General features: G+C 30.4%; 8 non-coding genes across 8 annotated transcripts; all 8 read left to right on the top strand.

Moving 5' to 3' along the window:
* Positions 1-415: 415 nt before the first annotated feature.
* On the top strand, positions 416-488 carry TRNAT-CGU (transfer RNA threonine (anticodon CGU)). Its single transcript has one exon. It is a non-coding gene; the product is annotated as a tRNA-Thr (tRNA).
* A 435-nt stretch (positions 489-923) lies between these two features.
* On the top strand, positions 924-997 carry TRNAT-AGU (transfer RNA threonine (anticodon AGU)). The gene has a single exon. It is a non-coding gene; the product is annotated as a tRNA-Thr (tRNA).
* Positions 998-1,435: 438 nt separating this feature from the next.
* Positions 1,436-1,508, top strand: TRNAT-GGU (transfer RNA threonine (anticodon GGU)). Its single transcript has one exon. It is a non-coding gene; the product is annotated as a tRNA-Thr (tRNA).
* Positions 1,509-3,470: 1,962 nt separating this feature from the next.
* On the top strand, positions 3,471-3,543 carry TRNAT-GGU (transfer RNA threonine (anticodon GGU)). Its single transcript has one exon. It is a non-coding gene; the product is annotated as a tRNA-Thr (tRNA).
* Positions 3,544-9,066: 5,523 nt separating this feature from the next.
* TRNAT-AGU (transfer RNA threonine (anticodon AGU)) lies at positions 9,067-9,140 on the top strand. Its single transcript has one exon. It is a non-coding gene; the product is annotated as a tRNA-Thr (tRNA).
* A 945-nt stretch (positions 9,141-10,085) lies between these two features.
* TRNAT-AGU (transfer RNA threonine (anticodon AGU)) lies at positions 10,086-10,159 on the top strand. Its single transcript has one exon. It is a non-coding gene; the product is annotated as a tRNA-Thr (tRNA).
* A 945-nt stretch (positions 10,160-11,104) lies between these two features.
* On the top strand, positions 11,105-11,178 carry TRNAT-AGU (transfer RNA threonine (anticodon AGU)). The gene has a single exon. It is a non-coding gene; the product is annotated as a tRNA-Thr (tRNA).
* Positions 11,179-12,123: 945 nt separating this feature from the next.
* TRNAT-AGU (transfer RNA threonine (anticodon AGU)) lies at positions 12,124-12,197 on the top strand. The gene has a single exon. It is a non-coding gene; the product is annotated as a tRNA-Thr (tRNA).
* Positions 12,198-12,941: the final 744 nt, after the last annotated feature.

Genomic DNA, 12,941 nt, shown 5'->3' with positions numbered 1-12,941 from the left:
CTTTGTGTACCATGTTAACCTATGAGAGAAAACTGTATAAAAGGAGCGATCCACAGATACAAGTTGAAGCAGTCTCCTGGAACCTGCACGTGTTGTACTTCCTGTGACTTCTGTGTTCCCTGCAGTAAATAAACCTCGAATCTTTGACACTGAAGAAGTGTCCCGTGTCTCTGTCATTTGTATGCCAGAACAGGTTACCCACGAAGGTTTCAGGTGTTATCCCTGGCACCGCTGGGTCTTAAATTAACCCAGTCCTTCAATAGGAGTACCTGTTTATTAAAACATATTAATACTTGCGTAGTGATTGAGTATCTTCGTGTTTAAGATTACAATACATATAAAGAAGAATTTATAGCAGGAAACACATTTTCATCATCAACAATAAATTATTTATGCATTTCTTACTGTTAACGTTGGTGCTGTGGCTTAGTGGTTAAAGCGCCTGTCTCGTTAACAGGAAATCCTGAGTTCAAATCTCAGCAGCACCTAACTGTTTTCTCCATGCTTTCCAAATAATTTTCATCAAACAAATGTTGAATACAATTTAAGAATAAACATCTGGTTCTATGAACTTTAGAATAAGTTATCTTAAAAATTAAATAAAATGCTTGGTATTGTGAAGATTTTTGTAGGAAGGCATTGACTGAAATAGGGAAAAGAAAATGACAAAGAACAAGATAGAGGTGAGTGATCACTCTATTGTTGAATTCAACTAATCCATTCTTCAGCAAGGTATATTTTAAAATGATATGAATAGGGTAAACTTCAAATTAGAGAGGTGTTTTTGAATAAGTGAAGAGTCTTCATTCATCTTAAATGTTTGAGTAGAGAAGTGTGTGAACTTAGAAAAGAATATGAAAGTGAAAAAGCAATATCCTCTTGAACACCATAAAGAAAAGTGTTTCAAACTTAAAAATCAAGTGGGTGCTGTGGCTTAGATGGTTAAAGCGCCTGTCTAGTAAACAGGAGATCCTGAGTTCAACTCTCAGCAGTGCCTTGCTTTTCTCATTGTTATATAACAAATCATTTTCATTAGGTCTTATTCCGATACAATTAAAATATAAAAGTCTGATTCATCTTACTGTTGAAAAGATCATCTTAAACCTTATAAAAACCCAAGTATTTTCAAGATTATAGAATGAATACTGTTATTGCAAAATGAAAAAAACGAAATATCTATGAGAAAGACGTAGATGAAATTTCTAACTAGATTTGAGCAATAATAATACCTTCATGAAAAAAAATTGTAAAGAATTCAAGAAATGAAATTAGGTTTTATAAGAGTACCTGTTTATTAAAACATATTAATACTTGCGTAGTGATTGAGTATCTTTTCGTGTTTAAGATTACAATACATATAAGGAAGAATTTATAGCAGGAAACACATTTTCATCATCAACAATAAATTATTTATGCATTTTTTACTATTAACGTTGGTGCTGTGGCTTAGTGGTTAAAGCGCCTGTTTGGTAAACAGGAAATCTTGAGTTCAAATCTCAGCAGCACCTAACTGTTTTCTCCATGCTTTCCGAATAATTTTCATCAAACAAGTGTTGAATACAATTTAAGAATAAACATCTGGTTCTATGAACTTTAGAATAAGTTATCTTAAAAATTAAATAAAATAATTTTTATTGTGAAGATTTTTGTAGGACTGCATTGACTGAAATAGGGAAAAGAAAATGACAAAGAACAAGATAGAGGGGAATGATCACTCTATTGTTGAATTCAACTAATCCATTCTTTAGCAAGGTATATTTTGAAATGATATGAATAGGGTAAACTTCAAATTAGAGAGGTGTTTTTGAATAAGTGAAGAGTCTTCATTCATCTTAAGTGTTTGAGTAGAGAAGTGTGTGAACTTAGAAAAGAATATGAAAGTGAAAAAGCAATATTCTTTTGAACATCATAAAGAAAAGTGTTTCAAAATTAAGAATCAAGTGGGTGCTGTGGCTTAGCTCGTTAAAGCGCCTGTCTAGTAAACAGGAGATCCTGAGTTCATCTCTCAGCAGCGCCTTTCTTTGCGCATTATTATACAACAAATCATTTTTATTAGGTCTTATTCCGATAAGATTAAAATATAAAAGTCTGATTCATATTACTGTTGAACAGATCATCTTAAACCTTATAAAAACCCAAGTATTTTCAAGATTATAGAATGAATACTGTTATTGCAAAATGACAAAAATACATATCTATGAGAAAGACGTAGATGAAATGTCTACCTAGATTGGAGCAATATTATTACCTTCATGAAAAAAAATTGTAAAGAATTCAAGAAATGAAATTGGGTTTTATAAGAGTACCTGTTTATTAAAACATATTAATCCTTGCGTAGTGATTGAGTATCTTTTCGTGTTTAAGATTACAATACATATAAAGAAGAATTTATAGCAGAAAACACATTTTCATCATCAACAATAAATTATTTATGCATTTTTTAGTATTACCGTTGGTGCTGTGGCTAAGTGGTTAAAGCTCCTGTCTCGTAAACAGGAAATCCTGAGTTCAAATCTCAGCAGCATTTAACTGTTTTCTCCATGCTTTTCGAGTAATTTTCATCAAACAAGTGTTGAATACAATTTAAGTATAAACATCTGGTTCTATGAACTTTAGAATGTTATCCTAAAAAATAAATAAAATACTTGGTATTGTGAAGATATTTGTAGGAATGCATTGATTGAAATAGGGAAAAGAAAATGACAAAGAACAAGATAGAGGTGAATGATCACTCTATTGTTGAATTCAACTAATCCATTCTTCAGCAAGGTATATTTTAAAATGATATGAATAGGGTAAACTTCAAATTAGAGAGGTGTTTTTGAATAAGTGAAGAGTCTTCATTCATCTTAAGTTTATGACTAGAGAAGTGTGTGAACTTAGAAAAGACTATGAAAGTGAAAAAGCAATATTCTCTTGAACAGCATAAAGAAAAGTGTTTCAAATTTAATTATCAAGTGGGTGCTGTGGCTTAGCTGGTTAAAGCGCCTGTTTAGTAAAAAGGAGATCCTGAGTTCAACTCTCAGCAGCGCCTTGCTTTTCTCATTGTTATATAACAAATCATTTTCATTAGGTCTTATTCCGATACAATTAAAATATAAAAATCTGATTCATCTTACTGTTGAACAGATCATCTTAAACCTTATAAAAACCCAAGTATTTCCAAGATTATAGAATGAATACTGTTATTGCAAAATGAAAAAAATACATATCCATGAGAAAGACGTAGATGAAATTTCTACCTAGATTTGAGCAATATTAATACCGTCATGAAAAAAAATTGTAAAGAATTCAAGAAATGAAATTGGGTTTTATAAGAGTACCTGTTTATTAAAACATATTAATCCTTGCATAGTGATTGAGTATCTTTTCGTGTTTAAGATTACAATACATATAAAGAAGAATTCATGGCAGAAACACATTTTCATCATCAACAATAAATGATTTATGCATTTTTTACTATTAACGTTGGTGCTGTGGCTTAGTGGTTAAAGCGCCTGTCTGGTAAACAGGAAATCCTGAGTTCAAATACCAGCAGCACCTAACTGTTTTCTCCATGCTTTCCGAATAATTTTCATCAAACAAGTGTTGAATACAATTTAAGAATAAACATCTGGTTCTATGAACCTTAGAATAAGTTATCTTAAAAATTAAATAAAATGCTTGGTATTGTGAAGATTTTTGTAGGAAGGCAATGATTGAAATAGGGAAAAGAAAATGACAAAGAACAAGATAGAGGTGAGTGATCACTCTATTGTTGAATTCAACTAATCCATTCTTCAGCAAGGTATATTTTAAAATGATATGAATAGGGTAAACTTCAAATTAGAGAGGTGTTTTTGAATAAGTGAAGAATCTTCATTCATCTTAAGTGTTTGAGTAGAGAAGTGTGTGAACTTAGAAAAGAATATGAAAGTGAAAAAGCAATATTCTCTTGAACACCATAAAGAAAAGTGTTTCAACTTTAAGAATCAAGTGGGTGCTGTGGCTTAGCTGATTAAAGCGCCTGTCTAGTAAACAGGAGATCCTGAGTTCAACTCTCAGCAGTGCCTTGCTTTTCTCATTGTTATATAACAAATCATTTTCATTAGGTCTTATTCCGATACAATTAAAATATAAAAGTCTGATTCATCTTACTGTTGAACAGATCATCTTTAACCGTATAAAAACCCAAGTATTTTCAAGATTATAGAATAAATACTGTTATTGCAAAATGAAAAAAATACATATCTATGAGAAAGACGTAGATGAAATGTCTACCTAGATTGGAGCAATATTATTACCTTCATGAAAAAAAATTGTAAAGAATTCAAGAAATGAAATTGGGTTTTATAAGAGTACCTGTTTATTAAAACATATCAATCCTTGCGTAGTGATTGAGTATCTTTTCGTGTTTAAGATTACAATACATATAAAGAAGAATTTATAGCAGAACACACATTTTTATCATCAACAATGAATTATTAATGCATTTTTTACTATTAACGTTGCTGCTGTGGCTTAGTGGTTAAAGCGCCTCTCTCGTAAACAGGAAATCATGAGTTCAAACATCAGCAGCACCCAACTGTTTTCTCCTTGCTTTCCGAATAATTTTCATCAAACAAGTGTTGAATACAATTTAAGAATAAACATCTGGTTCTATGAACTTTAGAATAAGTTATCTTAAAAATTAAATAAAATGCTTGGTATTGTGAAGATTTTTGTAGGAATGTATTGACTGAAATAGGGAAAAGAAAATGACAAAGAACAAGATAGAGGTGAATGATCACTCTATTGTTGAATTCAACTAATCCATTCTTCAGCAAGGTATATTTTAAAATGATATGAATAGGGTAAACTTCAAATTAGAGAGGTGTTTTTGAATAAGTGAAGAGTCTTCATTCATCTTAAGTGTTTGAGTAGAGAAGTGTGTGAACTTAGAAAAGAATATGAAAGTGAAAAAGCAATATTCTCTTGAACACCATAAAGAAAAGTGTTTCAAAATAAAAAATCAAGTGGGTGCTGTGGCTTAGCTGGTTAAAGCACCTGTTTAGTAAAGAGGAGATCCTGAGTTCAAATCTCAGCAGCGCCTTGCTTTTCTCATTGTTATATAACAAATCATTTTCATTAGGTCTTATTCCGATACAATTTAAATATAAAAGTCTGATTCATCTTACTGTTGAACAGATCATCTTAAACCTTATAAAAACAGAAGTATGTTCAAGATTATAGAATGAATACTGTTATTGCAAAATGAAAAAAATACAAATCTATGAGAAAGACGTAGATGAAATTTCTACCTAGATTTGAGCATTATTAATACCTTCATGATTTTTTTTTAAAGAATTCAAGAAATGAAATTGGGTTTTATAAGAGTACCTGTTTATTAAAACATATTAATACTTGCGTAGTGATTGAGTATCTTTTAGTGTTTAAGATTACAATACATATAAAGAAGAATTTATAGCAGGAAACACATTTTCATCATCAACAATGAATTATTTATGCATTTCTTACTATTAACGTTGGTGCTGTGGCTTAGTGATTAAAGCCCCTGTCTCGTAAACAGGAAATCATGAGTTCAAATATCAGCAGCACCCAACTGTTTTCTCCTTGCTTTCCGAATATTTTTCATCAAACAAATGTTGAATACAATTTAAGAATAAGCATCTGGTTCTATGAACCTTAGAATAAGTTATCTTAAAAATTAAATAACATGCTTGGTATTGTGAAGATTTTTGTAGGAAGGCATTGATTGAAATAGGGAAAAGAAAATGACAAAGAACAAGATAGAGGTGAGTGATCACTCTATTGTTGAATTCAACTAATCCATTCTTCAGCAAGGTATATTTTAAAATGATATGAATAGGGTAAACTTCAAATTAGAGAGGTGTTTTTGAATAAGTGAAGAGTCTTCATTCATCTTAAGTGTTTGAGTAGAGAAGTGTGTGAACTTAGAAAAGAATATGAAAGTGAAAAAGCAATATTCTCTTGAACACCATAAAGAAAAGTGTTTCAAAATAAAGAATCAAGTGGGTGCTGTGGCTTAGCTGGTTAAAGCACCTGTTTAGTTAAAAGGAGATCCGGAGTTCAAATCTCAGCAGCGCCTTTTTTTTCTCATTGTTATATAACAAATCATTTTCATTAGTTCTTATTCCGATACAATTAAAATATAAAAGTCTGATTCATCTTACTGTTGAACAGATCATCTTAAACCTTATAAAAACAGAAGTATTTTAAAGATTATAGAATGAATACTGTTATTGCAAAATGAAAAAATACATATCTATGAGAAAGACGTAGATGAAATTTCTACCTAGATTTGAGCAATATTAATACCTTCATAATTTTTTTTTTAAAGAATTCAAGAAATGAAATTGGGTTTTATAGGAGTACCTGTTTATTAAAACATATTAATACTTGCGTAGTGATTGAGTATCTTTTCGTGTTTAAGATTACAATACATATAAAGAAGAAATTATAGCAGAAAACACATTTTCATCATCAACAATGAATTATGTATGCATTTTTTACTCTTAAGGTTGGTGCTGTGGCTTAGTGGTTAAAGCACCTGTCTCGTTAACAGGAAATCATGAGTTCAAATATCAGCAGCACCCAACTGTTTTCTCCTTGCTTTCCGAATAATTTTCATCAAACAAGTGTTGAATACAATTTAAGAATAAACATCTGGTTCTATGAACTTTAGAATAAGTTATCTTAAAAATTAAATAAAATGCTTGGTATTATGAAGATTTTTGTAGGAATGCATTGACTGAAATAGGGAAAAGAAAATGACAAGGACACGATAGAGGTGAATGATCACTCTATTGTTGAATTCAACTAATCCATTCTTCAGCAAGGTATATTTTAAAATGATATGAATAGGGTAAACTTCAAATTAGAGAGGTGTTTTTGAATAAGTGAAGAGTTTTCATTCATCTTAAGTGTTTGAGTAGAGAAGTGTGTGAACTTAGAAAAGAATATGAAAGTGAAAAAGCAAAGTTCTCTTGAACACCATAAAGAAAAGTGTTTCAAAACAAAGAATCAAGTGGGTGCTGTGGCTTAGCTGGTTAAAGCACCTGTTTAGTAAAAAGGAGATCCTGAGTTCAAATCTCAGCAGCGCCTTGTTTTTCTCATTGTTATATAACAAATCATTTTCATTAGGTCTTATTCCGATACAATTAAAATATAAAAGTCTGATTCATCTTACTGTTGAACAGATCATTTTAAACCTTATAAAAACAGAAGTATTTTCAAGATTATGGAATGAATACTGTTATTGCAAAATGAAAAAAATACATATCTATGAGAAAGACTTAGATGAAATTTCTACCTAGATTTGAGCAATATTAATACCTTCATGATTTTTTTTTTAAAGAATTCAAGAAATGAAATTGGGTTTTATAAGAGTACCTGTTTAATAAAACATAATAATACTTGCGTAGTGATTGAGTATGTTTTCGTGTTTAAGATTACAATACATATAAAGAAGAATTTATAGCAGGAAACACATTTTCATCATCAACAATGAATTATTTATGCATTTCTTACTATTAACGTTGGTGCTGTGGCTTAGTGGTTAAAGTGCCTGTCTCGTAAACAGGAAATCTGGAGTTCAAATCTCAGCAGCACCTAACTGTTTTCTCCATGCTTTCCGAATAATTTTCATCAAACAAATGTTAAATACAATTTAAGAATAAACATCTGGTTCTATGAACTTTAGAATAAGTTATCTTAAAAATTAAATAAAATGCTTGGTATTGTGAAGATTTTTGTAGGAATGCATTGACTGAAAAAGGGATAGGAAAATGACAAAGAACAAGATAGAGGTGAATGATCACTCTATTGTTGAATTCAACTAATCCATTCTTCAGCAAGGTATATTTTAAAATGATATGAATAGGGTAAACTTCAAATTAGAGAGGTGTTTTTGAATAAGTGAAGAGTCTTCATTCATCTTAAGTGTTTGAGTAGAGAAGTGTGTGAACTTAGAAAAGAATATGAAAGTGAAAAAGCAATATTCTCTTGAACACCATAAAGAAAAGTGTTTCAAATTTAAAAATCAAGTGGGTGCTGTGGCTTAGCTGGTTAAAGCGCCTGTCTAGTAAACAGGAAATCCTGAGTTCAACTCTCAGCAGTGCCTTGCTTTTCTCATTGTTATATAACAAATCATTTTCATTAGGTCTTATTCCGATACAATTAAAATATAAAAGTCTGATTCATCTTACTGTTGAACAGATCATCTTTAACCTTATAAAAACCCAAGTATTTTCAAGATTATAGAATGAATACTGTTATTGCAAAATGAAAAAAATACATATCTATGAGAAAGACGTAGATGAAATGTCTACCTAGATTGGAGCAATATCATTACCTTCATGAAAAAAAATTGTAAAGAATTCAAGAAATAAAATTGGGCTTTATAAGAGTACCTGTTTATTAAAACATATCAATCCTTGCGTAGTGATTGAGTATCTTTTCGTGTTTAAGATTACAATACATATAAAGAAGAATTTATAGCAGAAAACACATTTTCATCATCAACAATGAATTATTTATGCATTTTTTACTATTAAGGTTGGTGCTGTGGCTTAGTGGTTAAAGCGCCTGTCTCGTAAACAGGAAATCATGAGTTCAAATATCAGCAGCACCCAACTGTTTTCTCCTTGCTTTCCGAATAATTTTCATCAAACAAGTGTTGAATACAATTTAAGAATAAACATCTGGTTCTATGAACTTTAGAATAAGTTATCTTAAAAATTAAATAAAATGCTTGGTATTATGAAAATTTTTGTAGGAATGCATTGACTGAAATAGGGAAAAGAAAATGACAAGGACAAGATAGAGGTGAATGATCACTCTATTGTTGAATTCAAATAATCCATTCTTCAGCAAGGTATATTTTAAAATGATATGAATAGGGTAAACTTCAAATTAGAGAGGTGTTTTTGAATAAGTGAAGAGTTTTCATTCATCTTAAATGTTTGAGTAGAGAAGTGTGTGAACTTAGAAAAGAATATGAAAGTGAAAAAGCAATATTCTCTTGAACACCATAAAGAAAAGTGTTTCAAACTTAAGAATCAAGTGGGTGCTGTGGCTTAGCTGGTTAAAGCGCCTGTCTAGTAAACAGGAGATCCTGAGTTCAACTCTCAGCAGTGCCTTGCTTTTCTCATTGTTATATAACAATTCATTTTCATTAGGTCTTATTCCGATACAATTAAAATATAAAAGTCTGATTCATCTTACTGTTGAGCAGATCATCTTTAACCTTATAAAAACCCAAGTATTTTCAAGATTATAGAATGAATACTGTTATTGCAAAATGAAAAAAATACTTATCTATGAGAAAGACGTAAATGAAATGTCTACCTTGATTTGAGCAATATTAATACCTTCATGAAAAAAAATTGTAAAGAATTCAAGAAATGAAATTGGGTTTTATAAGAGTACCTGTTTATTAAAACATATTAATACTTGCGTAGTGATTGAGTATGTTTTCGTGTTTAAGATTACAATACATATAAAGAAGAATTTATAGCAGGAAACACATTTTCATCATCAACAATGAATTATTTATGCATTTCTTACTATTAACGTTGGTGCTGTGGCTTAGTGGTTAAAGCACCTGTCTCGTACACAGGAAATTCAGAGTTCAAATCTCAGCAGCACCTACCTGTTTTCTCCATGCTTTCCGAATAATTTTCATCAAACAAATGTTGAATACAATTTAAGAATAAACATCTGGTTCTATGAACTTTAGAATAAGTTATCTTAAAAATTAAATAAAATGCTTGGTATTGTGAAGATTTTTGTAGGAATGCATTGACTGAAATAGGGAAAGGAAAATGACAAAGAACAAGATAGAGGTGAATGATCACTTTATTGTTGAATTCAACTAATCCATTCTTCAGCAAGGTATATTTTAAAATGATATGAATAGGGTAAACTTCAAATTAGAAAGGTGTTTTTGAATAAGTGAAGAGTCTTCATTCATCTTAAGTGTTTGAGTAGAGAAGTGTGTGAACTTAGAAAAGAATATGAAAGTGAAAAAGCAATATTCTCTTGAACACCATAAAGAAAAGTGTTTCAAATTTAAGAATCAAGTGGGTGCTGTGGCTTAGCTGGTTAAAGCGCCTGTCTAGTAAACAGGAGATCCTGAGTTCAACTCTCAGCAGTGCCTTGCTTTTCTCATTGTTATATAACAAATCATTTTCATTAGGTCTTATTCCGATACAATTAAAATATAAAAGTCTGATTCATCTTACTGTTGAACAGATCATCTTTAACCTTATAAAAACCCAAGTATTTTCAAGATTATAGAATGAATACTGTTATTGCAAAATGAAAAAAATACATATCTATGAGAAAGACGTAGATGAAATGTCTACCTAGATTGGAGCAATATCATTACCTTCATGAAAAAAAATTGTAAAGAATTCAAGAAATAAAATTGGGTTTTATAAGAGTACCTGTTTATTAAAACATATCAATCCTTGCGTAGTGATTGAGTATCTTTTCGTGTTTAAGATTACAATACATATAAAGAAGAATTTATAGCAGAAAACACATTTTCATCCTCAACAATGAATTATTTATGCATTTTTTACTATTAAGGTTGGTGCTGTGGCTTAGTGGTTAAAGCGCCTGTCTCGTAAACAGGAAATCATGAGTTCAAATATCAGCAGCACCCAACTCTTTTCTCCTTGCTTTCCGAATAATTTTCATCAAACAAGTGTTGAATACAATTTAAGAATAAACATCTGGTTCTATGAACTTTAGAATAAGTTATCTTAAAAATTAAATAAAATGCTTGGTATTGTGAAGATTTTCGTAGGAATGCATTGACTGAAATAGGGAAAAGAAAATGACAAAGAACAAGATAGAGGTGAATGATCACTCTATTGTTGAATTCAACTAATCCATTCTTCAGCAAGGTATATTTTAAAATGATATGAATAGGGTAAACTTCAAATTAGAGAGGTGTTTTTGAATAAGTGAAGAGTTTTCATTCATCTTAAATGTTTGAGTAGAGAAGTGTGTGAACTTAGAAAAGAATATGAAAGTGAAAAAGCAATATTCTCTTGAACACCATAAAGAAAAGTGTTTCAAACTTAAGAATCAAGTGGGTGCTGTGGCTTAGCTGGTTAAAGCGCCTGTCTAGTAAACAGGAGATCCTGAGTTCAACTCTCAGCAGTGCCTTGCTTTTCTCATTGTTATATAACAATTCATTTTCATTAGGTCTTATTCCGATACAATTAAAATATAAAAGTCTGATTCATCTTACTGTTGAGCAGATCATCTTTAACCTTATAAAAACCCAAGTATTTTCAAGATTATAGAATGAATACTGTTATTGCAAAATGAAAAAAATACTTATCTATGAGAAAGACGTAAATGAAATGTCTACCTTGATTTGAGCAATATTAATACCTTCATGAAAAAAAATTGTAAAGAATTCAAGAAATGAAATTGGGTTTTATAAGAGTACCTGTTTATTAAAACATATTAATACTTGCGTAGTGATTGAGTATGTTTTCGTGTTTAAGATTACAATACATATAAAGAAGAATTTATAGCAGGAAACACATTTTCATCATCAACAATGAATTATTTATGCATTTCTTACTATTAACGTTGGTGCTGTGGCTTAGTGGTTAAAGCACCTGTCTCGTACACAAGAAATTCAGAGTTCAAATCTCAGCAGCACCTACCTGTTTTCTCCATGCTTTCCGAATAATTTTCATCAAACAAATGTTGAATACAATTTAAGAATAAACATCTGGTTCTATGAACTTTAGAATAAGTTATCTTAAAAATTAAATAAAATGCTTGGTATTGTGAAGATTTTTGTAGGAATGCTTTGACTGAAATAGGGAAAGGAAAATGACAAAGAACAAGATAGAGGTGAATGATCACTTTATTGTTGAATTCAACTAATCCATTCTTCAGCAAGGTATATTTTAAAATGATATGAATAGGGTAAACTTCAAATTAGAAAGGTGTTTTTGAATAAGTGAAGAGTCTTCATTCATCTTAAGTGTTTGAGTAGAGAAGTGTGTGAACTTAGAAAAGAATATGAAAGTGAAAAAGCAATATTCTCTTGAACACCATAAAGAAAAGTGTTTCAAATTTAAGAATCAAGTGGGTGCTGTGGCTTAGCTGGTTAAAGCGCCTGTCTAGTAAACAGGAGATCCTGAGTTCAACTCTCAGCAGTGCCTTGCTTTTCTCATTGTTATATAACAAATCATTTTCATTAGGTCTTATTCCGATACAATTAAAATATAAAAGTCTGATTCATCTTACTGTTGAACAGATCATCTTTAACCTTATAAAAACCCAAGTATTTTCAAGATTATAGAATGAATACTGTTATTGCAAAATGAAAAAAATACATATCTATGAGAAAGACGTAGATGAAATGTCTACCTAGATTGGAGCAATATCATTACCTTCATGAAAAAAAATTGTAAAGAATTCAAGAAATAAAATTGGGTTTTATAAGAGTACCTGTTTATTAAAACATATCAATCCTTGCGTAGTGATTGAGTATCTTTTCGTGTTTAAGATTACAATACATATAAAGAAGAATTTATAGCAGAAAACACATTTTCATCCTCAACAATGAATTATTTATGCATTTTTTACTATTAAGGTTGGTGCTGTGGCTTAGTGGTTAAAGCGCCTGTCTCGTAAACAGGAAATCATGAGTTCAAATATCAGCAGCACCCAACTCTTTTCTCCTTGCTTTCCGAATAATTTTCATCAAACAAGTGTTGAATACAATTTAAGAATAAACATCTGGTTCTATGAACTTTAGAATAAGTTATCTTAAAAATTAAATAAAATGCTTGGTATTGTGAAGATTTTCGTAGGAATGCATTGACTGAAATAGGGAAAAGAAAATGACAAAGAACAAGATAGAGGTGAATGATCACTCTATTGTTGAATTCAACTAATCCATT

This window comes from Lissotriton vulgaris, chromosome 12, assembly GCF_964263255.1.
Source record: "Lissotriton vulgaris chromosome 12, aLisVul1.2, whole genome shotgun sequence".
NCBI lineage: Eukaryota > Metazoa > Chordata > Amphibia > Caudata > Salamandridae > Lissotriton > Lissotriton vulgaris.
The sequence above is the reverse complement of the archived record's forward strand: the minus strand, read 5'-3'. Positions and strand labels throughout refer to the sequence as shown.